This window comes from Rhinolophus sinicus, chromosome 8, assembly GCF_057876585.1.
Source record: "Rhinolophus sinicus isolate RSI-liver-muscle chromosome 8, RSI-T2T, whole genome shotgun sequence".
Classification (NCBI taxonomy): domain Eukaryota; kingdom Metazoa; phylum Chordata; class Mammalia; order Chiroptera; family Rhinolophidae; genus Rhinolophus; species Rhinolophus sinicus.
This window is the reverse complement of record NC_142508.1, coordinates 78,021,154-78,045,470: the sequence shown is the minus strand read 5'-3', so window position 1 is coordinate 78,045,470 and position 24,317 is coordinate 78,021,154. Positions and strand designations below refer to the sequence as shown.

General features: G+C 55.5%; 1 protein-coding gene and 1 long non-coding RNA gene across 3 annotated transcripts in view; one reads left to right on the top strand and one right to left on the bottom strand.

Annotated features, from left to right (window-relative positions):
* ZNF423 (zinc finger protein 423) overlaps positions 1-24,317 on the bottom strand; it is a 299,433-nt gene that overhangs the window by 136,477 nt on the left and 138,639 nt on the right. The window lies entirely within an intron of this gene.
* LOC141567520 (uncharacterized) lies at positions 3,860-7,588 on the top strand. Its single transcript, XR_012490205.2, has 3 exons — positions 3,860-4,517; positions 4,624-4,942; positions 7,394-7,588. It is a non-coding gene; the product is annotated as an uncharacterized LOC141567520 (long non-coding RNA).

Here is a 24,317-nt window from a genome sequence, read left to right as displayed (position 1 = left end):
CAAGCTCTTCATAAGCTCAGCCTCGCCAAGTCCTCACCTCCATCCTATGCGGTAACACCATCATTTCCCCCATTTACAGACCAGACACCAGAGGCTGAGAGGGCACAGGCCCGGAGTTTCACAGCAGTTAGTGGAACAGGTCTGAAATGATCCCATATTTCTCCAAAAAGCCATCAAAGCCACCCACTGTTATGAGAGAGTATGCCTTGTCCGGCCCAGCCTCTGAGCCCTTGTGCAGACTATGCTAATCCCCAAGGAAGCCCCCCCACGGCCACTGCCTACCCAAACCCAGCCTAGTACTCAGAGCCCAGCTCTGCCCACCTCCCAAGCATCCGGGGGTGCAGGACTCCTGCATGGCTGAGTCAGCCCTCATGGTGCTGTCCGTCTGGGCCCAAGGAGACGGCCGTGCATTGCACTCTGGAGGTCTGCAGGGTGTAGCCACAGACACACAGCTGGTCCTCAGCAGGCTCAGGGTGCCCGCCCTTGGGGAAGGCCAGTGGGTGCCAGACGGCTTAACCTGGGCAGGATCAGGAATGGGGGAGCCTGGAAGCGGAGCCATCTGGGGAAGCAGGGGGCACTCAGATCGGGCTTTGAGGAAGGAGCAAGACCTCCTCTGACCCAGTGTGAGCCCCGGGATGATTTTAGGGGGCAGCCCCCGTGGCCTTTGCTAACACTGCCACCTAAAGTGAGAAGTCGGTGCCCCTCCAGTTCCCTTTCCTGCCCTCACTCACATCAGGCCAAGGAGAAGGCGTCCATCTGGTTCTGTGTCTTTATCCCTAACATTCCAGCAAAGAAAGAGGACAGACTCCAGGCTCAGCATCTGCCGAAAGCCACAGCTTCTGGCTGGAATAACGGCAGTGTGAGGTTTGTTTTGAATGTACTTTAAGGTTGCTGTCTACTTACAGCAAATTATACTGATTTTGCAGAATCCAGTAAATGAATTCATTTACAAAAAAGAGGACTGACTTAAAGAAAAATACTAGGTAAACCACAGCCGCAGCGCTACTCGAATGTTGTGAAAATCAAGGCAGAGGGGTATAAATGACCAAAGACTAGGCACTCGGTGTGGAAGGGAGTGTGGCCACTACAACGCTTTGCCCCTGAGGTCACTTTTCCTCCCCAAACCCACATCACTCTTCCTTGCAGAGCATACGACTATATCATTGGAGCCTGGAATGTGAAATGGGCGGATGAGGTACCCCCAGTGGGATTTCTGGTCATCTGATCCGGGGCAAGTCTCCAGCTCTCAAAGTGTCGCAACTCTCTCCTAGCATCAACCCCACCCACCCCCATCCCCCGTTAGCTGGGGACCCAAGTCAAAGCTCTTCCAATTTCAAACCCCACGTTCCATCTAGACTGCAAAGCCTTCTGGAATCACACTCAGCAGAACCTGATCAGGTAGGTGTGGGTAATCACACCCCCACCTCCCCTCCCCCATAATGCCCGTATCTGGGGGGTTTCTGAGGCTCTGTATAGGCACAGAGCCCAGGCTGGGTCCCTGTGCCCGGCATAGTATGCACCTATCCAGGTGTGTCCCACCCCCACCCCTGTGACACTCCATGTCCACACCCAGGGAACTAGGTCCCTGGGGCCCTGGGGATGTCACAGCAAGTCCAGGCCAAGCTCCTTCAGGGACCAGATGATGGGAAAGTAGGCGCCAGCTACGGGTCTGGGAGATGCAGCTGGGGAACACCTGTCCTAAGAGCCCGCTGCCACACCTGGCCCCGCCTTGGCAGTTCCCCACCCCTCAGGCCTTGTCCCCAGTCCCTGGAGACCACCACTCAGCTCTCTGAGCTCACAGCAACTAGGGCAGGTGCCAGGGGGAGGTCATGGGCAGGGCACAGGTCCTGGGGGAAGGGGGCCTGAGCCAGGCTCAGGAGGTCTCAGTAGCTCTGTGCTCCCTGATGGAGGCCCAGGGAGTAGCAGAACTCATGGGCACAGCGTTGCCACCCTCTCCTCCAAGTCTGGTTGGCCCCAGGCAGAAGGCAGCAAAACTCACGGAACTAGCCCAGGGCCTTTCCCAGGGGGCTGGACCAGCACCGGGCAGTACCTTGGTTCTGGGGCTGCTTCCAGCCCCCAGCACCTGTGTGACCTTGGGAAAACCCTTGGCCCCTGGGCTCTCCTGCCTCATCTTATACCAGAATGCAGCGGTATACGTGGCTTTCTTATTGGAGGTGTGGACAGATGAAATGCTCAGTGAGGGTAAAGAACGAGCAAGCGAACAAACAGACGACCAGATTCACATTATAAATTTCATAAACTCCCATCTCACAGGAAGCCACCCGGCACCTCTAATCTAGAGCTGAGCTTAGAGAAGACATTGAAAATGATTGTGTATACGCATGCTGTATTTCATATCATGTATGCACATATGTGCTGTAAACGCATATACTATGCATCCAATAAGTCACATCTATTACGTATGAAACATTTCTTGAGTGTTTGCTCCATGCCACACATGGTGTCTCATTTAATATTCACCACAGTCTGAGCAGTTATCATTGCCAGCCCCATTCTGCAGATGAGAAAACGGGCTCACAGAGGTGAATGAACATGTCCAGGGTCTTACAGGTCAGAAAAGAACGGCCGAGCTGGGCTTTGCGTACAAGGCGCCTGAGCTCTAAGTCTGTGCTCTGAACCACGTGGGACGCCTCTATGAACCACCGTGTCTGAGGGAAAGAAGCTGAGTGGGTGACACCTACTCAGGAGCAAGAATACGCCCCCCCCACCCCACCCCCCACCCCCGTCACGTCCCTGAGAGCTGTCGCTGGAGCCCAACCAAGGATCCTGGGACGATGTCTGATCAGTCCCATTTTCAGCCCATACACCTCCCGGGACGCAGTCCTCAGACTGGCGGGCGACCTTGCAGGGACAAGGGACGCCGCCGCCTGACCTGGAAGCACAGAGCCGCGGCTCTTCAGTCAGTCAAATCCATCCGCGGCCCAGCATCTGAGGAACCGAGGACACTCCCGCGTCTGGCAGGACGCAGGCAATCCCACCAACACTTGCTCTCTTCGCACCGACAGTGAGCCAGGTGCCCTCCCTGCAGCGCCGGAAGGCAGTCAAGGGCTGGGTCCCACTTTACAGAAGAGGAGACTGAGGCAGGAGAGACGGACGGGGCTGCCGCACAGGCGCTGTGGACGCACAGACGTCTGAGCGCCGGGCCTGTCGCTCCATCCCGAGCCCCTCCAGGTCTCTGCTTCTCTTCAGCACAGAAGGTGGGGAGCTAATGCCCCCCAAGGTGACCCTAACCGAAGAGGGGCTGGAGCCAGTGGGCTCCTTCAGAGCCCATTCCTGGGGCATCCGGCACGCACAGAGGTCCCTGCAGAATCAAGCCCCGGGTCCGCAGTAGTGATCTCAACCTGCACCCCAATATTGACCTTCCCCCATCCCTACTGCTCCTGGGAGCAGTGCCCCGTCAGATAACTGGGACCCAACTCCTGGCTGCAGGCTCTGTGTTCAGGGAAACCCACCCGCACCGCGTCCCTAAGGTGGTGACACCAGAGAAGCCACCTTTAACACTTACGCCCTCACATTCAGTGTTGTCCTTTCACCTGCCTTCGGCCTAATGGTGCTACCTACCTGAGCATAACCCTGAATAATTGTCGTGATGAAATTATGGGTATCATGTTTTGGTAATGCCCATTAAAATAAATACGTAATATTTAAAAAGTGCATGAACCACCTAAAATTGGGCTGCGTGTCCCCAAAAAGTGGCTCAGGTCCCCCACAGTGGAGCCCTTGCTCCGGCCTCTGCTTCACACAAGACCGCAGCCCCCCATGGGTCCCTCTGTCCTGCCCAGGCTGCATCGGGGCAGTGGCATGCCGCCCTGGCCGCCGTGTGCCCGTCGGCACCTGGCCAGACGCAGGCAGGGAGACGAGCTGGGCTGGGGCCCCCACTGAGGAAAGAGCCCCAGGATTCGCGCTGATGTACTGGTACCAGCAACGCAGCCGGGCTGCACGTCCCACTTACCCTTTATACTCATCCAAATCTATGACTCAGCAGACACATTTCCATTTTCCCTGGATTTTCCTGTTTCAGCCTCCAGAAGAATCGTGGGCTTTGTTGCCGAGCTGTGGAGCCTCAGCGGCTGAAGGCTGCCCAGCCTGCCCGTGGTGGGAGTTAGTGCAGGGGAAGCGCTGGCAAGGCAGCCACTGGCCCCGGACCACAGGGAGGGCGAGCCCTGAGTTGCTGGGCTGGCATGTGAGGCCCCTCCCTGGAGGCGGCTGTGGCGGGGGCCTCCCCTGACTCGATTTCCAGGTGTGGGCAGAGCAGCTGAAGTCCCTGACAAGACGGCGGGGGTGCATGGTGTCCTGGTCTCTCCTGGGCGTCGCTGACCCTTCCCTAGGCGCCTCTACACCACCCCGTGCCCCTGCCTCTGCTGTCTCAGCCTGAACGGTCACACCTTCTGCTGCCACCAGGCCCTCATCTCACCCCACACTGCGCCTACTCTCATCAGCTTGAAAATCATCATCACAAATGTATTCACTGGGAACTTACGACGCGTATATGCCAGGTGAGTTTTCTGCATGTTATTCATTTACTTATATTAGTCACAAACATTTGGCTTGTATTAAAGCATTTAAACCACACACAATCCTTTCACTAGACACATTTTACAGAGTAGGAGCCGGAGCCTCAGGAAGCTGAACTAGACCTTTGGGGCTGCCCAGCTAACCAGCCCCTGTGCATGTGGGGATACTGAGGTTGCCTGGCTCACCGACCTCACAGCATGTCAGCATGGTTGGATTTACGGGACCCCACACATACACACACCCAAGAAGAGGCTGAGAAGACGACAGAATGCAGAGCTGCAAACTGAGAGAGACAACCTGACAGAGAGACATCAATCACCCTGGACCCTGTGCAAGATATGGATGAGACAACTTCCTCCTCCCAGGGGCATCTGGGAAAAGGAGAGGCTGCCCCAACCCAGCTCAGGTGAGTGACTCCCCTGAGGGTTGTGCGAGGCCCGAAGCTTGGAGACAATGCTGAGGAGCCCCAAAGTTCGGGATCCCTGGGAGCTCCCACAAGATGCCTGGCCATAACTGTCTGTTGATGATTGAATAAATGAATGAATGGGTGAATGGGTGCATTGCAGGTCCTGGCCCAGAGGAGGCGCTTGGTAACTACGGCATGAATACATGAACGATGGAATGATGGGTGGGTGGAATAGTGAAGCCTCAGGGCCTGGTCTAAAGAAGGCACTTTCTAAGTTATGGTATGAATGAATGCATGCATGCATGAATGAATGAATGAGCTAATCAGAAAGAAGGTGCAAGAAGCCACTGAAGGAGGCCCCTGTCAGGTGGAGGTCACAGCTGGAAGCCGAAGAGTTAATGAGCTTGACCACTAGCTTCAGTGCCTGGGCCCAGAATGCAATTAGTCCAGTTTTCAGTGTGGCCCACATTTGTCATTCTTTTATTTGAAAGAACGTCTTGGAGTCAGACAGAAAGCAAGGGTATGGGGTGCGGGGGGATGCAGAGATGGAGGTAGAGCTCAGTCAGCTCTCCTGCCTCAGCCTGAATCCCCAGAGAAATGGCATTAAAACAAAGGAGACACTGGGGGTGGCAGGGAGGGAAGTGGGGGAGGCTTCTATTTATTCAGAGCAGAGCAGAACAAATAGATTTAATAAGAGAATAAACTGAGACCCTCATGCTCTTAAAGGTACCAGCTCAGCAATGTGATTTAGGGTGGGGTGGGGCTTTGCATTTTTGTCTGGTAAAGCCCCTCAAATAGATGCCTCCTTCCACACAACACACTGGAGGGGGAGGGTGTGTGTGGGGGAGCACGCACCTCCAAAACTCACCTCCCTACAAACCACCGACACCCACGAACAAGTGTGCCCTCCCACTAGGAACACACCGTCCGGCAGCCCCTTGTAAGTCTTTCTGGGAACCAAGCACATGCCGTGTCACCCCTTCCGGGCCACCACTGCCCTGGCTTTCTCCCTCCTTGCCCAAAGGGACCAACAAGGACAAGTGAGCATTTCCTGTTCTTCTTGGGAAACTCCTCACATTCATTCATTCATTCATTCATTCCCCGAGTATTTACTGAGCACCTAGTCTGTGCCAGGCTCTCTTCCGGTGCTGGGGCAGCGAACACCCCTGGTGAAGCCCTGCCCCATGCAGTCTGCATCCCAGGGGCATCAGGGTCGTGTCCAGGAAGCTGCGGAGACAGAGAGCCTGGGTTCACGTCTCAGCTCCATCACTGACCTGCTGTGTGACCTCAGGTCCATTACTGGACCTCTCAGAGTACCTTCTGCCCGCTCTGTTGCGGCGAGGATTAAATCAGAAAATCCAGATTAAGCACTTTGGTCCAGTGTCAGGCACACGGGAAACGCTCAATGAACGTATGACAGCGTGTCATTGCCAGATCAGTGGCAGCAAGAGCAGAGGCCTCTGGGAAGAGCCCTGGTTCAGCACAGGCCTTCCTGGTCTTGCTAAGCCATACCTCCCACGTTCCCATGAGCAGCCTCGCTTTTCTACGTCCTCACACCACCATTCCCTGGGTCTGGAGGAGGGGTTGCTAATGTCACGTGGCAGAGAAAGCCCACCTCACTATCTTCCCACTGAGCCCATGCTGGAACCCAAACAGAAAGGCCCTCCAGGAAACCCAATGCCCCGTCCCCACCCAGCCCTTAAATCCCCTCTGTAATGAATTTGGACCCTCCCGGTGGCAGGGAACTCATTCCCTCTGAGCTTCTGTAGCAAGAAGAAATGGTGTCATCCTGAGCCCTAGGGCAGGACCTATGCGCTGCCCCTTAAGGACAGACTAACAAGACCCCACAACTCCCACTGTCTCCTAAGAGGACAGAAAAACTGCCACCTGTGACATGGCAGCCATTTTTTAAAATGACATTGCATTTTACATTCATTTATTCCTTCAACAAAGATGACCAACCGTGCCAACCGTGTTCTAGGCTCTGGGGACAGGACCGTGAGCAAGGAAGTCCTTGCCCACAGAGAGCCTCCACTGTAGAGAGGAGACTGAAAATACAGCACCAAATCCCTCTGCAATAAGTCGGGCCACAAGGAAGAAACGCGGGGCAGGATGAGACGGGTGGGGCGCTACTCTAGACAGGTGACAAGGTGACACTTGAGCAGAGACCAGAACAATAAGGAAGCACGTGGAATCTGGTGGAAGAGCATCCAGGCAGGGGCCCAGCAGGTGCCGAGGCCTGAAGCCAGAGGGGGCTGACTTGGGCAGGTTCCAAATCTCCAATTCCCGCAATGCCAACATGACGCTCAGAGTGAAGGCTCCTGTTCTGCCTTCAGGGATCACAGGCCAAGCTATTCATTCCCAGGGGGACCTCAAACCCAACTGCAGCATCGACTCACTGTGGGACCTGACGCTGGTCTCTCAACCTCTCTGGTTTTGGTTTCACAACAGCTAATCAGGGCTGAGCATCCTCCACGTCGGCACTGCCAGAGGAGTAAGTCTGCTGTGCTGCGCAAGACGCACGACCACTGCTCTCAACCCCATCGCGCCATTCTCACACCCACGCCAGCAACACCACGCGGGATTGGTACTCCTGCCAAAATAGCTATTAACCCAGTAGCCAATAATAACACGTTATTCTATCAATTTGCTTCTGAAACGCTGTGTAATTGCAGAACCCAAGTTTGCCATCTCGGTAGCTTGGTTACGACATAAACAAAAAGAAACTCACCAGTTCCTTCCCAAGGAGAACAAGTGGCTGGCGATGAGAAACCCCGGCTTACCACCAAGGCCCCCCCGGTGAGGCCCCATGGAATCCATCAGGGATCATGGTCTGCGATCAGTCGTCCAGAGACCTGTGGCAACATCCTCTTGGCATGTCACCTCTGCAACAGGCGAGGAGACTAATGCCTGGAGGTGATGGCTCAGGGCCACGCTGGCTTTGTGGGTGGCAAGTTTGGGTGCAGAAGCGGACACTCCGGCAGCCTCCCGGCCCCTGGCCATGAAACACTGTGCAGGAAGTGGGACAGACTAGAAGGTGTGGGAGGGGGCGGGACCCAAGGCACTTAGGGGCCATCAAGCCCTTCGGCCATACCAGTCCAGAGGGCGCATGAACGTCAGCAGGAATACAAGCCAGGCCCCCTGATAGGAGACAAGGGGCCAGGAGGGGATGCACTGAGAGAAGGGCAAGGAGAAGCAAAAAGTGGTGCCAGGCCCAGAAATCGGGGTGCTCCCGAGGGGCCTACCCCACCCCCACACTGCGGGGCCCAAGGCAGCTCTGACACCCTGGCCACCAGAGCCCCCTGGGCCCTCACTCTGCCTCTCACTCCAGGAAAAGTTTCCTTCCTCCTGGCTTGGATTCCACTCCACTCTGCTTCCTGACGAGCAGGAGCCTCTAATGGGACTCCTGGCGTCCGGTGCAGACACCAGCCTGTTTTGTTCATTCGTCCCCCTCCAGCTCTGCCCCCCTTACCTCTTCCCCTGCTCACCAGGGTGCCCCAAGACAAGTAGGTTGCTGTCCTTGTTCCCAGCACCCAGCGGCGGGCAGGCGAGGGCTGGAGAGGCGCTTCCCACTGCCCCACTGGTGACCTCAGCCCTGGGACGCATCCCCACCCTCCACCGGGAAGGATGGGCTGAGCGTGTGCTGCTCCCGCCGAGGAGCTTGGCGGAGCATCCAACTAGTGGGGAGAGGAAGGGCCTCGGGGAAGGGGGCGGGGGAGGAGGAGACAGGAGGCCAAAGGCTCGGCCACTCAGCCAGATGTTGACCCAGTTGAGGGCTCCAGGCCCCAGGGGCTCCCAGGAAGCTCTGACTCCCCCGTGGGCTCTGGGATTCCTGCAGAGATGGGGGATGGGGGGCCTGGGCCAGCACCACTCTCATGCCTGTCCCTGAGGTTGGGGTTCAAGGAGGAACACAGAGAGATAGCCCAGGGGCTGCCAGGACAGGGTGGGGGACAGCCCCTCAGAGGCCCCTGGGTGGGGTGGGTGGGGTGGCGTCTGTGGGAAAGAGCTCTCAGCAAATGGAAGCCAGGCCTCAGAAACTGGCCAGGCCATGGGCTCCGCTCGGCACCAGAGAAAACCCCACAGCTTGCTAAAGGGAGCTCCAACCGAAGATAAGGTGGTGCTAAACATGCCAGCTGGGAGCGGAGCAGGCAGCTGGGCAAGACCAGGGGGGCCGGCTGCAGCCACACGCTGCCTCCGTTTGTGTTCTGAGCACCATTCATCGTGGGCACAGCAACCTCCCCAGGCCCGCTTGCCCACAGTGCGGGCAAAAGCCAAAGGACGGAGGTTTCCTCCCCGTGCTTCCCCCCACGGGCTTTCCCTCAGGTTTCCAGCAGAGCTGGGCCTGAGCTGCATCCTGGGGCCGGCATCAGGGTCACGCCAGGCTGGGCAAGCATGAGTTCCGCACTGCATGTTCATTTTTGGAGACTCAGCACTGAATCCTTACCGCACGGCCCAGGGACACACGCCTATGGGTGGTCGTGGGGGATCGGTGGGTCCCCTGGGATCTGACACCAAGAGCTTGGTGTGTAGTGGAGTTCAGGAAGTGCAGATGTCATCCACCATTCCGTCCTTCCTCCCTTCACTCACTCATTCGGTGAGTCGAAAGCTGTTAGTGATGTGCTTACGGACCACGGGGCATTCTGGTGCTGGGGGTACAAAGGGGCACGAAGCAGGCACAGTTCTTGCCCTGGGGGGCTCGAAGGGAGGCACAGCTCTTGCCCTCGTGAAGAAGACAGCCATTCTATATGTTGTGATACCTGCTATGACCGGTGATGTCCTCGGGGCTGGGCCAGGGTGTGAGAGGGCTTCCTGGAAGAAGCCGCTTCTAGGCTAAGATGAGCAGGGTGAGTGAGAATGAGCCAAGGAAATGAAGCAGGGACAGAAACAGTCCGCGCAGCAGAATTAGCACGTGCAAAGGCCTGCAGGTGAGACTGAAGTCTTTCCAGTGAATCTCTTCTCTTCACCTCAGCCAGGCTGGGTGGCCCCACCTCACAGACTCCGAGACCCCCCCCGCCACCCCTGCACTGGCACCTCTAATATTCCATTGGTCTTTCCCAGCTGAAGTTCTTGTTAAAAATGTTTTCATATGTTTATTTTCAGAGGGGGATGGGAAGAGAAAAGGGAGTCCTGCCAGTCTTTTTCTTTTCAGAAAAAAATTAATAAATAAATAGAGCCTCAAGAAAAGGGCATGGAAAGGTCTCTGCATCTGTAACCACTGAACAAATTAAAATTAGCTCATTTAATCAGCTCCTAATGGCCTGGCTGTCCCGAGTGGGCCCCAGAACACAGCAAACTTCACAGCAGAACCGCGCAGGCCGATGTCAGTTTATCCCACAACAAAGGGATTGTCTAAATAGTGCGATCAAAACGCAGTGAAGGCAGGGGAGAGCTGGGGAGACCGAACCCCCTGGATCCTGGTAAGTCCCCCCACCTCCCAGCTTCATCTCTTTGAACAGGATTGTTCTTTTGGCTTTTGTTCTAATTATCTAAACATGTGTGCAACTCTGTTCTACAAACAGTGGTTCAACCAGCAAAGGAGGTAACTCTAGCCCCCACTATGCGTTCCTGGGGCCCCTGCCCAAGCCCCACGCTGTTGTCAACACCCCCCCCCCCATCACCACCAGCCTCCAACACACGCAGGCGCCTACACGCACCGTGGTTATAAACACACAACCATACAGTGACACACCCAATTATGTGCACAGTCACATACTGTGGTGGTAAAGGTACAGTTACACGCACCACACACAGGCACACAATGCACACAGCTCTCCAGGTCCTGTCTAAAAACTGGGGGGGAGGGGCAGCTCATCAGACCCCCAGGGAGGGCCACTGTGCGCACACCTGAGGCCCAGGCTGGTAGCAAGGACTCTTATTTCCCTGGAGTACTTTCTCTGCACAACTTGCCACCTGGGCTGAGTCATTAGGGAAACTGAGGAGGGGGACGAAAGGCCAAGGAAGGGGCCAAGAGAAGAAAAGGGGGGGGGGGGGCACGATGCCAGGCTGAGCATGAGCCACTGGCTACTCCTGGAGCCTGGTGGGGAGGCCAGAAGGCTGGCTCCACTGCCAACACTGAGCTCACTTTCCCATCCCGCAGCCTCCAAGCCAGCCGACTGCAGCCGTGGGTTCCAGCCCTAGTGTTCAGCCCCGCGGGGAAATAGCCAGGCTGGGTTCGGATCCTGGCTCCCCAACTCTCTAGCTCTGAGCCGTCACCTCCCTCCATAAAATGGAAAACAGTAGCAGCCTCGTAGTAGAACAGTTGTGCCGCTCACCCCAGAGCGTGCCAGGAAACTGCCCAGCAGAACAAACTGCATAAATGTTCGCCGCTGTTTCCATTCACACACTGTGGGCACGGAGGCCAAGAGAATGGTCAGACAGAGGGCTAGTGACAAAAACCAGACTAGAGCTAGTAGTTTCATAGCTTTCAAGTTCTTCCCCTCCCCTAATCCCCACAGTGAGGAAGGGGGAATAAAAAAGTAAGTCAAAGAATTTAAATGGGTGTAAGGAGTAAAACTACCGGGACGGTGGGAGCCTCTGGAAGGCATATGACCCTGAGTCCGACAATTTCCAAATGCCTACGCCATCTGATTTTCACAGCAATGCCCTGAGTAAGGGCAACTGTTTCCCCAAGCCACAGAAAGAGAAACTGAGGCTCCGAGAGCTGAGGAGCCGGGGCTGGTGTCGTGGAGCTGCGAGTGGCAGAGCTGGCTCCCAACGAGTCTGCTGGGATCAAAGTCGGGTGCTCAGGGCCTGCTCAGCTGCCTTCCTTCCCTGGGCAACGGTTTCTGCGGGGCCTGTTCTCCAAACTGCAAACTTTCCTCTAGAAGGACTCCCGGAGGGAAGGGTAGGGGAGGCTGACAATCGAGTGTGCACAGGCCTGGGGCTGCACCTGGGACTCCCCCTCAGACTCCCCAACCCAGACCCAGGAGGGCAGCCTTCTCCCACGCAATGGCTCACCGAGGCTCCAATACCCCATGCCGGGGAGGGAGTCGGCGAGGACCTTGCCCCATTTCAAGACTTGGAAACTGAGACTCAGACGTGGTGGGGATGGGAGACTCAAGCTGCCACAACTCCCAGGCCGGCTCCCAGTGGGACCTCCCAGGCTGGCACTCCTGTCCCCTGCCTTGCCCTCCCACAGGCCACTCCTCCTGGGAGCCATCATGTGGGCAGTACATCTGGACCCCCAGAGAGTGTTCAGAAAAAAGGGCTCTGGACTGGGGTCCCATCCAGCAGGACCCAGTGGGTTGGTGGTGGCTGTGATCGGTCCTATTTAGGGATCCCCATCTCCGTTGCATTGGCAGGACCCAGGCTGACCCCCAGCTTCCAAAACACAGTCAGGCGGCAGGACACTCAGAGCCCCCGAGGCAGCCGTGATGTGGGCAGGGCGCCTGGGGAAACAGCTCCTTTGCTAACTCACTAATGTCTGTACATCCCGCATCATGTAGGCTCCCCCAGCTCTGGCGCCAGCAAGCACTAGACAACCCAGCAGGAAAGAAGTGTGGGCAATGGAGGTTAAGTGCATGAACTTGGGTTGAATCTTGGCGCTGCCACATACATGCTACGTGACCTGGGGAAAGTGAGCTCTCCTGTCTGAGCCACAAACCTCAACTGTAAAACGAAGCCAGTAACAATGGATGCCTCCCTCCCCAGCGTGAGGATTGAAGTGGATGATGTCTGGAAAGTGTTTGGTTCAGTGCCCGCAGTGCCCGAAACCCCAAATGGCAGCCTTCAGCCAGCACAGGGACTAGGTTAGGGGAGCAAAGAACGGTCTCCAGTCTGCCCCTTCCCCACAGGCTCCCTGGAGGCCCGGCCAACACAGCCGACCGGCAGCATGTAGACACCCTTCTTTCAGACCCAGCAGGACAGTAGCCCCCATGGACTCCCCTCAGGCTCACACTCCCACCGCTGTCCTTGAACCAAGCCCAGAGCACATGGCCAGGCCGGACAGACTCCTCCTCCTTATGGGGTGTGGGCCCAGGAGGCAGGCGTTGGACCCGGAAGCCCCTCAGCGAGCCCCAAACGTCACCTCTTGCCATTACTATAAGGACTCAAGGAGAACCACAGGGGCGAAATGGTTGGTAGTACTGGCCCCCTCCCAGCGTGTCACCGCACACAGAAGCCCGGAGGCCCTGGCTTCCCTGCACCCAGCCGTGCGGCCCTACAGCCTCCCTCCCGCTGGGCTCTGCATACCTCACAGAATAATGGCTGCCACCTCCAAAGTACCATGGCCACAGGTGGGACGACTGGGGACACTGGGGTAGGAAGGGGAGGCAACTCTGAGAACAAGCATGACATTGCTGTTCCCCTCAGGCTGGGCAGCGGCCAGAGGAGACAAGGCTCCCACTGGAGCTGGACGCTGTCTCCGGAGCCCCAGGCAGGCAGTGGCTGCTACAGCCGGGCACTTGCCTCCCCCTTTGCCAGCATGGAGAGATGGCCACACGACACCGCACACAGCACATAGTAGGTGTCGTCAACTGGTTGATGTCAGTGTTTTCCCGGCCCCCAACCCTCAGACAACCCGCTTCTGCAAGACACCAGGTAGACGCCCACAGATCAAAGCCAGGAAAAAAAAAGATGGCTCCGTGAAAAACAAAAAGGACTGCATCTGTGCTTGTCCAAGCTCGGGCAGGGGGCCGGCCAGGCATCAGACCCTCAGGGCCCTGGCCCAGGCAGGACAGGAGCGGGAATCTGCCCATTTCCAGGCTGCCCGGGAAGCCCCTACCTGCCTAACTGCCAGCAGAGAGGATGAGGAGAAGGGAACCACTGGGCTGTGGAGGAACAGGGACACAGCGAGTCAGAGCTCTGAGTTCCCCTCCTGGCTCACTTCTGCCCTGTGCCATCTCCAACCAGGGAATCGCCTTTGAGACTCAGTTTCCCCAAGTGTGCCAGCTCCCTCTGCCCGCAAAGCTGTGAAACCCGAGTGAAACGGCACATTGACTCACTCCGAGCCAATGGAGGCTACAATGAATCCAAAAGTGAGATTTTCTTAATGGCTGAGGTTTACAACCCAAACTGAAGAGATGAATTGCTGCTTGCTGACAATACTGGCTTGAGGCTTGTGTGTGTTTGGGGTGGGGGGTCGAGGCTCTTTAAAAAGCTGGTACAGCGCTCCCTGCAACTAGATTGAACACGGCACCTTGAGCTGAGCTGCCTCCTGGATGGCTCAGTTGGTTGGAGCGCGGGCCCTCAACCACAAGGTTGCCGGTTCAATTCCTCGAGTCCCACAAGGGATGGTGGGCTGCGCCCCCTGCAACTAGCAACGGCAACTGGACCTGGAGCTGAGCTGCACCCTCCACAACTAAGACTGAAAGGATAACAACTTGACTTGGAAAAAAAGTCCTGGAAGTGCACACTGTTCCCCAATAAAGTCCGGTTCCCCTTCCCCAATTAAAAAAAAAAAAAATCTTTAAATAAATAAATAAATAAATAAAGCTGGTGCAGTACGAATGGAATGGTACCTGGGACAGGAGCAGAAGCACTGCCCCTGGGAGAATTGTTCCCTTTCCTTGGGGAGTCAGGCTGGAAACACAGGTGGGCAAGCATCTCAAAAGAGATGTCTTATCAGGATGTAAAAAATAAATATATAACTAAGGGGAGGTTCACCTCCAATTTCCTAATTGCCTTCCTTCGCAGGCAGATGTGGTTGAGCCCCCGCAGTCCCTGTGGAAGGTGGTGTCAGAGCCAACAGGCTCCCCAGGACTAGGACGGTGGCGCTTCCCTCATTAGCGGTGACCCGCCACCCAGGGGGCACAGGAGAAACTGCGTCAGAAGGCACCGGGCAGACAAGGATGAGTGGCCCTATCCCGCCCTAGGGAAAGGCAGAGGGACAAGGAATGAATGGGTCTCTTCTGGCCCCCTTGCAGGGCGCTACCACCTGGCAGCAGCCACCTCTGAAACAGAGACAAACCGTGGGCATCGATTCTGCGGCCGACCCCCGGCCCGGCCAGGTGCTGGCTCTTCCTCTGCGTCCCAAACACAAATCCCGCCCAGGAGGAATGGCACCAGTGAGCGTGCACGTACACACCTGCCATGCCAGGACGGCTCACAGGCCAGCCTGCCCCGCCTAGAGTGAGAGGACGAACAGGAACGGCAGAGGTCGGGTACCAACGCTCTGTTTGAGGGTCGTAGGACGCCTCCATATGAGGTCCACTGCACAAGATTCTGGGGAGACACCCTACTCGCTGAGCCTCCGCACGCCCCACCCAAAACCCTCGGAGCCAGATGGACCGGTCCCACAATTCAGACCTTTGTGGGTTCTAGAAGGTAATGCAGTACATTTCCTGAGTATTGGGAGTATCTCAGAAGCAATCAGGCATTGATTTTTCTTTTTTTTTTCTTTTTTTGCCGCAAAACATAGAGATAGCTATTCACCAGTGTGAATTAAATAAAGACTATGAGTAGCTTCTCATTGGCCAAGTCAAATTTTGCCGCCAAATGAGTTACAAAAAAAACCCCTCAAAAAAACCAGAAAACAAACCAAAAAAAGTTCAGGTTTCAGGATTTCTGGAATTCTGAACTGTGAACAGGAATTATAGACCTGTAATGTCTCTCTGACTCCAGGACGGGAGGGCAATCCTGTTGCTGTTCCTGCTTTCCAGAGCGGCAAGTGAGGCACAGAAAAGTTAAGTAATTTCCCCATAGTCACACAGCACACCAGTGGGGAGCCCTGCATTCGTCTGGCCTGAGGGTGTCTAGTAGTTGACCAAAGTACGGAACCACAGTTAAAAACTTCCTGAAAAAACTCGAGCACCTGCGCACATGCCCAAGTGTGTCCATACCTGCCCATCACGTGCGTGGTATTCAGCCCAACCCCCGCCAGGAGGCGCCCTACCCAGAGGCTGTACAGACCCTGGTGGCATCCGCACACTTGTCTGAGCCCTGCTGGAGCCCAGCAGACCAGGGGCAGGTTTCCACCAGCAGGTGAGGCTCCTGGCCCGCCTGGTGCTCAGGTAATTAATTACTCCCCACCTGACACCGTCTACACAGATCATTTTACCTACAACAAATACGATAAACACACCCCAGCCGTGGAGAAACAGGCCGCGGGTAATCCCGTTGGACAGAAGCCAGGGCTTCCAGCAGGACTCCCAGGAGGCAGGGACCCCATCTCTTCACAGAAATGTGGGAGCCTCAGGTGTACCCCTTGTCATCTCTGACCACTCTTCCTCGGAAATTTTTTCAACTGCAGGGAAAGACTGCTGCACAGGCAAAATCCGGATGCTCCGTTATCAAATAACGACACGAGGATTTCGTAGGCATTAAAACACTCCCACCAGCGCCAGCGGCAGCGTCCAGCCCTAACGGAGGCCACCCTGGACGGCCCGCGCTTGTTAAGGAGAACTCCAGCTGCAGTGCTGGCCCATTCTTTCCCTGCTCTGATTTCTAATTAAAAATTAAAGCAAGTGCCTTTCTTCAGAAACCCAATTAGACAGGAGTATCAGGCTGACGGGCCAACACACACACATGTGCACATACACGTGGGTATCCGTGTGTACGCGCATGCACATGCTTTTGCATGCGTGCACACACACACTCTTCCTCCCGCCTGGCCTGCAAGTGCAGTCATCGGTTCAGCCTGCACTGATGAGGACTCACCGCGTTCCGGGCACTCTGCATGTCTGAGAAGGATCCAGGGCCCGGCCCTCAGAGGAGGCTGAGGGAAGCGCGCAAGGCAGGGCCGACCGCCATGGGACTGTGAAAGGTCCCCGGCAGGTCCGGAGAGCTCGGCGCTGACGGGCCGATTGGGGCCACCGCCATGCGCGGACAGGCCTTGTGCTGGGTCTTAATTTATGGGAAAATATAAAAGGCCGAGTGGTGGGTAGAAAACATTCTGGGCCGAGGAAATGCAAAGGTCAAAGCAAGAAAAGGCAGCTGGCATGAGAATGGAAATTAGTCCGGTCGATGAAAGATAGATGGATAGATGGATAGACGATAGATGATAGGTAGATGACAGATAGATGAATAGATAGATAGATAGATAGATAGATAGATAGATAGATAGATAGATAGATGGATGATATAGATGATAGATATTAGAGAGATGCTAGATAACAGATGATAGATAAATCGATGACAGATAGATATTAGAGATGCTAGATAGATAACAGATGATAGGTAGATAGATGACAGACAATAGTAAATGTAGATACAGTGGGAGTGCTACCATGTGCACCTTTAATCTATGTGAATTTAGCTTTGCATTCAGTAAAAAGACAGCGACATCACTATTAAGCAGTGCCGGTGATCCCCAGCTATTTCCCCCCGTGAGCAGGAAGAGTGAGAGATGAGAACAGAACGTCGCTTTTCCTCCCATCGGTTCATGTTCCAGGTGCCAAGAGACTTTCAGGGTCCGTGCGTGCACAGTACGTCGAGTGTTCTCGGGCGAGCAGCAGCCCACTTTATGTCTCTAATGAGAGTCAGGATTCCGGCTGTGTGTGTGTGATGAACTGCGGCTGAAATGTGTAGAGTGTGTTGTCCTGCTTTCCAAGGAAGGAGAGCGAAGCCCTGAGAGGTGATGTCATTCCGCTTGAATGACAAAACCAGTCAGGGGCAGAGCCTACATCTGACCCCCAGCAGTGTGGCTGCACAGTTCATCTCCGGACCCCTAGACAGGAGGGAGACATGAACAAAGCTGTATTTCAGCAAAATCATTGGGCAAGAGCCCTTGAGTGGAATGGGACAAAGAGAAAGCAAAGGCCAGAGGCCCAGTGAGGAAGCCACGGCAACACCCCACTCTGAAGGTGCTAAAGGGGGGACTGCAGCAATAGGTGACACTCAGACGCCTTGGAACAGACTGGATGGCCTGAAAGGCAGGTCTGGGGGGAGTCTGATTTATGTTAAGAGATTTTGTCCAATAGCTCACCTGTGAGCTCCTGGTGGCTAATTTCTCGCAGGAAGGGATGACCAGCCCTTCCTCTCCAGCCACCACAGCCCTTCCCCCACCTCTCCAGACGGGAGAAAACTCTACCACTCCAAATCCTTCCCACCACCATGGTGGGAATAGCATCCTTCTCCACATCCAGGTGGATAGGAAGGAGGGTAGACGATTGGAGGAACCGGTCAACACAGAGGGCAAGGTGCCCACACCTGCGGTGTTTGTATTCATCTGCCCCCGCAATGATGCACTGCTCGTGCCAGCATTACAGCTTATGGAGAGAGTACCGGAAACAAAGCCAACCTTTCCAGCTGGTTTACTAACATGCTGTGTGACTCTGGAGACATCACTTAACCTCTCTGAGCCTTAGTTTCCTCTATCTGTTGATTCATCAGTGCACCAAGAGGACCCATTATGTGGCAAGTGCTAGGCTGGGGATAGACAGAGGACAGTCCGTCAGTCACACATGGCTCACGGGTCCAAGGCCCACCCTGGATGCACGTCAGCAGTTGCACGTCCCCACTCACGTACTAAAACAATTACGTTGGTCACCTTTGACTAGATGGAGAGGAGTCTTGGGCATTCTAGAGAATTCAGCCACCCCCAGAATCCCCTCCCTGCTGGGCCAATGACCAGCACCAGGGGCAGGCTGCCCCCCTCCCACGCTATGGTGCCATCAGCCAGGAGTGGGCACATGAAGCCGCCGAGCCTGGCGGCCACAGCGTCCGCCCCGCCTCCCGCTGCCTTTGCGACTGCTGCCACCACTGCTCATTTCCAGGCAAATGTTCTAGTTAATTAAAACACACCCAAGTGCTCACACACACACGAAGTCAAGCTACAAAATCCGCTCTCACCCAACAGCAGCTTCTTCTCCAGCCTGGGGCGCACACAGGCGAGGGCGGTTTCCAAAGCTGCTTCCCTCATCCAGGCCTACTGTGCACACACCCTTGTTCGCAGGCCTGTGCGGGGGCACACATGGCCGTGCACACATACACGTTCATGCACGCGCCACACAAACGTGTGTGCAGGTGCACGGTGCACACATACCTCTGTACACGCACACGCACAGACTCGTGTGTTGTGCACACACACCACATGCTCCCTCCTCCAGGAAGTCTTCTTCAGCTACTTTGGGCCTTCCGCTCAGAACAGCAGCCGTGGTTAGTGAGTCAGCACTTGCAACACAGAGGGAATGAATGAATGAATGAATGAATGAATGAACGAACGAATGAACGAACGAATGGCTGACGCCGTGAGCCAACGGGACTAGCACAGCCCTGGCCCCACGCCCAGCGCTGTATCCTCACTGGATCAGCAGAGCAGACTGAACTCCCTAGGGAAGCGGGAGTACAGGTAGGTTGGGAACAGGGATGACCTCCCGCCCTTCGACCTGCACTGCAGAGTTCTGCCAGGCGCTAACTGGGGTACGGCCACACGCATGTGGGTGTGCACCTGTACGTGCACCTGTGCATGCCCTAAACACTCACCTTCCCAGACTGAGACAGCCATAACAACGAGGAGTCGGCAGCAGAGGCTCTGGCCGCTGAGGCCAGGAGGTGGCAAGCAATCCCACGGGGGCAGAGAGTGTCTGGCAGTCCACTGGGTTTCCCGGCACTCTGGGCCAAGGTGGCTACACAGCTATCACAAGGCAGGTGACTACAGGGGATCAAACAGCTGGCAATCCGGCCCCAGCGAGCACTTGTAGCACTCCAGGTCCTCCAAGACCACCTCGCCGGTAGGAACCACCACCAATTGTGTTCTTGACGAGGATTTGACACTCGTGCAAGAATTCGGCCACTTAGAGCCTCGATAAGGCACGGCAAGGACTTCCGTTCATGGAGATGGAGGCAGCTGTGCCAGGTACTTCAAACCACATCGCACGGACAGATGACCTTCTGACTCATGCTGTGGGGCTGGCGAAGCTCTCTGCAGAGAGCAAAGACGTGGGAAGGGGTGTCTGGGAAGGAGTGGAGACAGTGGACTCGGCAGGCATCTCATTCGGCCACTCGCGCCCAGACCAGCTGCTCAGCACTGCCTGGGAGTTTGAGAGAAATGCAGAACTCTGCCCTGCCCCGATGAATCAGAGTCTACCTTTTAGCACACTGCATTAGTAACTGTGGTTTTTAAAGAACGCAAATATTTTTTCTTTGAAGTTATGTGTTTTATTTCTCAAGCGGCTACTCAGTAGTAAGGACACGAATACTTGTGGTTTGGACCTGACTACTTTCACGGAGGGGACTGTCAGGTATTGCTTTTGGTTCAGGGGGTGCCATGAACAAGCCACCGACACTAAGGCACCAGGAATGAGGAAAGTTGGGAGCCCCTGAAGTCTGTATGAGGTGTGGTCTGGGTGACGGGGACACCGCAGCGGATATGGCAAAGCAGCCCGCCTTCGCGGACATGACAGTCTGAAGGGGGAGGTGGACAGTAACCGTGTAATCCCATGATTATATGTTAGGTAACCGGAATCCAGTGAGAAAAATAAAGCAGGGTGAGGGGTTTATTAATCATCTAGTATTTCCTACTGTGTCCTCCCCATGTCACCAGGTCTCCATGCCAGACACCTTTCCTCCCTCTCCTCTCACCCCTACATTCAGCTAGTCACCAAGTCCTGTCCATCCTGCCAGGGCAGGTCTCAAATCTGTCCACCAGAGTCCCCACCTTTACTGCTGTCACTTGAGTCCAAGCCATCTTGGTTGGTTGGTTGGTTAGACCGCAGCAGTGGCCTCCAAACACCTTTCCCCACGCCCAGTCTAATCCAGACACAGCAGCCCAAGGGATCTTTGTGGGACACAGTTCTACTCACATTCCAGTCCTGCTCAGAATCCCTTTGACACCTTCCCCTGCCCCAAGGTGAAGTCCCTAATTCACCCCACAGGCGTGAAGTCACCTGCCTTTGGCGACGTGCAACTTCTCCAACCTCAGAATCAGATTGGACCCTACATCCTCATTTCGTTTTCCATAGTGACTTTCACGTCAGACTTGCTTTTTATCCACAGTGGCCACCGAAAGCCCAGCTTTGCAAAGATATGATGTCCTCAAAAGGAACGCAGAGCACTCTGATGCTGACAGTGGACAGCCCCACGCTAGCGGTTCCTGTCATATCCAGCAGACAGTGAGTGTCGCTGTGTTCCCCTCTAAATGTTTAAATATACCACAGAGCTCCTGTGGGTTGGCTGTGGCACCCTGGGGTGACTTGGCACTCAGTTTGAGGACACCAATCTCTATTAGTTATTTGATGAATGGATGGATAAATAGATGAGTGAGAAGCATTAGGAGAATCTGATGTGAGACACAAAGCTCCATCCTCTGTCCACACCCATGTTTAGAGATGCCTGGGAACGCCACCAGGGCAAGAGTGCTCCAGCGCCCACTGGGGCCCTCCCTGGGTCTCAGTCCTCCCGGGTATATTCAGGTCTGGAGCCGTCAGGCTGCAGGTCAGGAGCCGTCATACAGGTCAGGAGCCATCAGGATACAGGTCAGGAGCTGTCAGGCTGCAGGTCAGGAGCCGTCATACAGGTCAGGAGCCATCAGGATACAGGTCAGGAGCTGTCAGGCTGCAGGTCAGGAGCCGTCAGGATACAGGTCTGGAGACAGCAGCCACTCATAAAAGCACAGTCTCTAAGTCAGACCAGCACTCGTGCTGATGAAGGCCAGTGTGCAGACACGGGCAGAGGGAACTTCTAAGAAATGTTCACATCCCACTGTGTGTCCACAACTCCGTGAAACCCCAGCACTGGGACAACAGATATGTGCAGTGAGACATTTGAGGAGACTAAAAGCCTTCCCCAAATTTGACGGTCAGGGTTCAGGCTTCAGGTGAGCAGAGCAGAAAAACCACACGGGGGACTCGGCAGGCATGCCAGTGGGAAGGGAGGCAAGGAACACAGCGGAGCACCAAACGCGTCCCTTATCTGAGCAATGGCAGCAGCTGCGCTGCTTTGGGGAAAATGAAATCCACCAGCATCCAGACTAAGCGACCCCCAAGTTTAAGCGGCAAATGAAACTTGGTTCTCTTTGGCAGCTTTCTTCCCCACCCCCCACCCCGGGCAGCTGAGCTTTGGTAATCGAGTGCTTTTAGGGATGTGGAGAGGGGAGAAAACTCGGGGGTAGCAACACTGTCACATTCACGTCCGTGGCAGGACTTCATAATGCAAACGGGGCAGATTTACAAACCTTGGGGTTGGAAACAGGGACGGGGAGATTAAATGGCAGGGTGTGTGCAGCAAAGCAGAGGCTAATGAGACCTCAGACTGGATGGTTTCACCACAAATGCCAGGGACTTCAAAGCGACGGCTGCCCGCCCAGTCTGCCAGTGAGGGGAGCCCTCGGGCACACCCGCTCGGCCCAGGCTCCCGCCCCACGGCCTCTGCCACCACCACCAAGAGCCCGCCCAAGGCTCTGGAGGCTGTGGGATCCTAACGCTGGGCTCCCAGTCTCCACGTGTTAGTTCTCTTCCAACATCGGAACTCATTCTGTACCTATCACAGCCCCCTCCACACCCCCTCCACCTCTGCACGCCTTTCTCCTTCCTCTCTGCCTCCCCTGCATCCCCGCTCCTGTTTCTCTTCCTCTAATTACCACCCTGTCTCCCCCTCCTCCCTCCTCTTCCCTCTCAGGAGCCAACTCTTGCCCTCTGCCCCTGTCTGCTGACTCTTCATCCATGTCCTCTTCTCCTCACCCTCAGACGGTCTGTCCCACCTCCCTGGCCGCTCCCTCACTTGGTTCTCTGATCCCGCCCCTCGTTCTCTCAATCCTTCCCCTTTCCCACCCCACTCCTTAGGCCCTTCTTTCAACCACAGGAGAAAGGAGCCAGGAAGGGACTAGATTGCTAGGGCTTGCTGTGAGCTCACAGGCTGGCCAAGCAAATGCTATCCCACCTGCTCAGGGAAAGGGGGGTGGGCCGGGGCCTCATCGCGGGCACAGAAGGCCCAGCCATGGGGGAGCGCCTCGCGCTGCCAGACCCTCCCAGGCCATCCTTGCAAAGCCAGGGTCTGGAGCACTGAGGAGGCCTGAGAATTCCTCACACTTCCCTCTGTAGCAACTGCCCCAGCCTGAGATCCCAGGAGGGGCACTGCATCTGGCCAGAACAGAACTTCTGACAGATGGGATGTCACCAAACACGGCAGGAGGGCCTGAGAGATTGGAGGAGAGGAGAGAGCGAGGCTTGTGGGGGTGCTGGGCTGATGGAAGCACTAGGGGTCAGTCAAGGAGAGCATGAACTTGGAGAGAGGGCTGCGAAATTCGACAACCATCTCTGCCCCTTCCTGGCTGTGTGGCTTCAGGCAATTTATAATTCTCTGAGCCTCAATTTCATCATCTGTGTAATGGGAACAAGGGTCACAATACCCATCTCACGGGGCTGTTGTGATGATGAAAGGGGATACTGCAGGCCGTGAGCACTATAAAGGGCAGTTTTTATGTCGTGATGACAACCATTACAGCTGTGCACTGTGTCCGTGGCTCTGAGTAGGTGTCAGGGCTTCAATGGAGCATCAATCTACGATATCATCCCCTCCTCCCCTGGGTGTCCACCTCCTACCCGGGCATCTGTGTCAGGCAAGGGAGCCTCGGGGCCCAGCAACGTGCCCACCCACTTCTGACCCTGATAAAGAGGGGTCCCTCTCTAAGCCACAGAGCTGAAGTGCCGGGCGGGCACCAGGGAATCTCCCTGGTCAGCTATCTGTATTTACCCATCAGAATCTCGTGGACCGGCACCTTAGCTGTCCTGTGTGCCACCGCGGGGACATTCAGTGGTGGCTGCAGCCCTGGGGGCCCCTCACGGAGCTTCCATGTCATGAGGGAGACAGACGATTATCGGAAAATTATACCAGGCAAGCGTAAAATCATGACGGTGGGAGCTACAAAGAAGTACATTCTTATACTTGATACTCACACTGGATAGAAGTATATTCCTTCTTTCGGATCCTGAATCTGGGAATGTCAGAGGTGGATGAGAACCACCATCGTTTTTACTGTCTTTAGATGGGGAAACTGAGGCCCAGGGGACAAAGGGCCAAGTTCACTCACAGCCACTCAGTGACCACCCAGGGCTTAGAAGCCAGTCCCCCTGGCCCCCAATTCAGAATTCTCCCCTCTGTGCCACAAGGCACATGGAGAGCAGTCCCCTCAGGGGCCCAGGGTCCAAAAGCAAAGTGGGAGGAAGAGAGGCCTCCTGTGTCACACCAGTGGGCAGCAGTGACACCGAGCACGTCATCCACATCTTGGCTGGATGCCCGCGTGGTCATGAAGAGCAGCTACACTGACCACGGACCCTGGAGGTAGATCACACCATGAACTCACTGGGCAAAAGAGCAGAGTACGTGAGATGCCCTCTGTTATAATCCTGTAAACCCACATGTGTGTGTGGACAGAACCAAGAGAAAGGATGTAAAGAGGAAAACAGGGTGTTTGGATGAGGATTTTTTCCCCCTCAAATTTCAGCTGTTGTCTTCGAGTCATCTGTTGAACTCCCAGGTTGAAAAACTATAATAACACAAC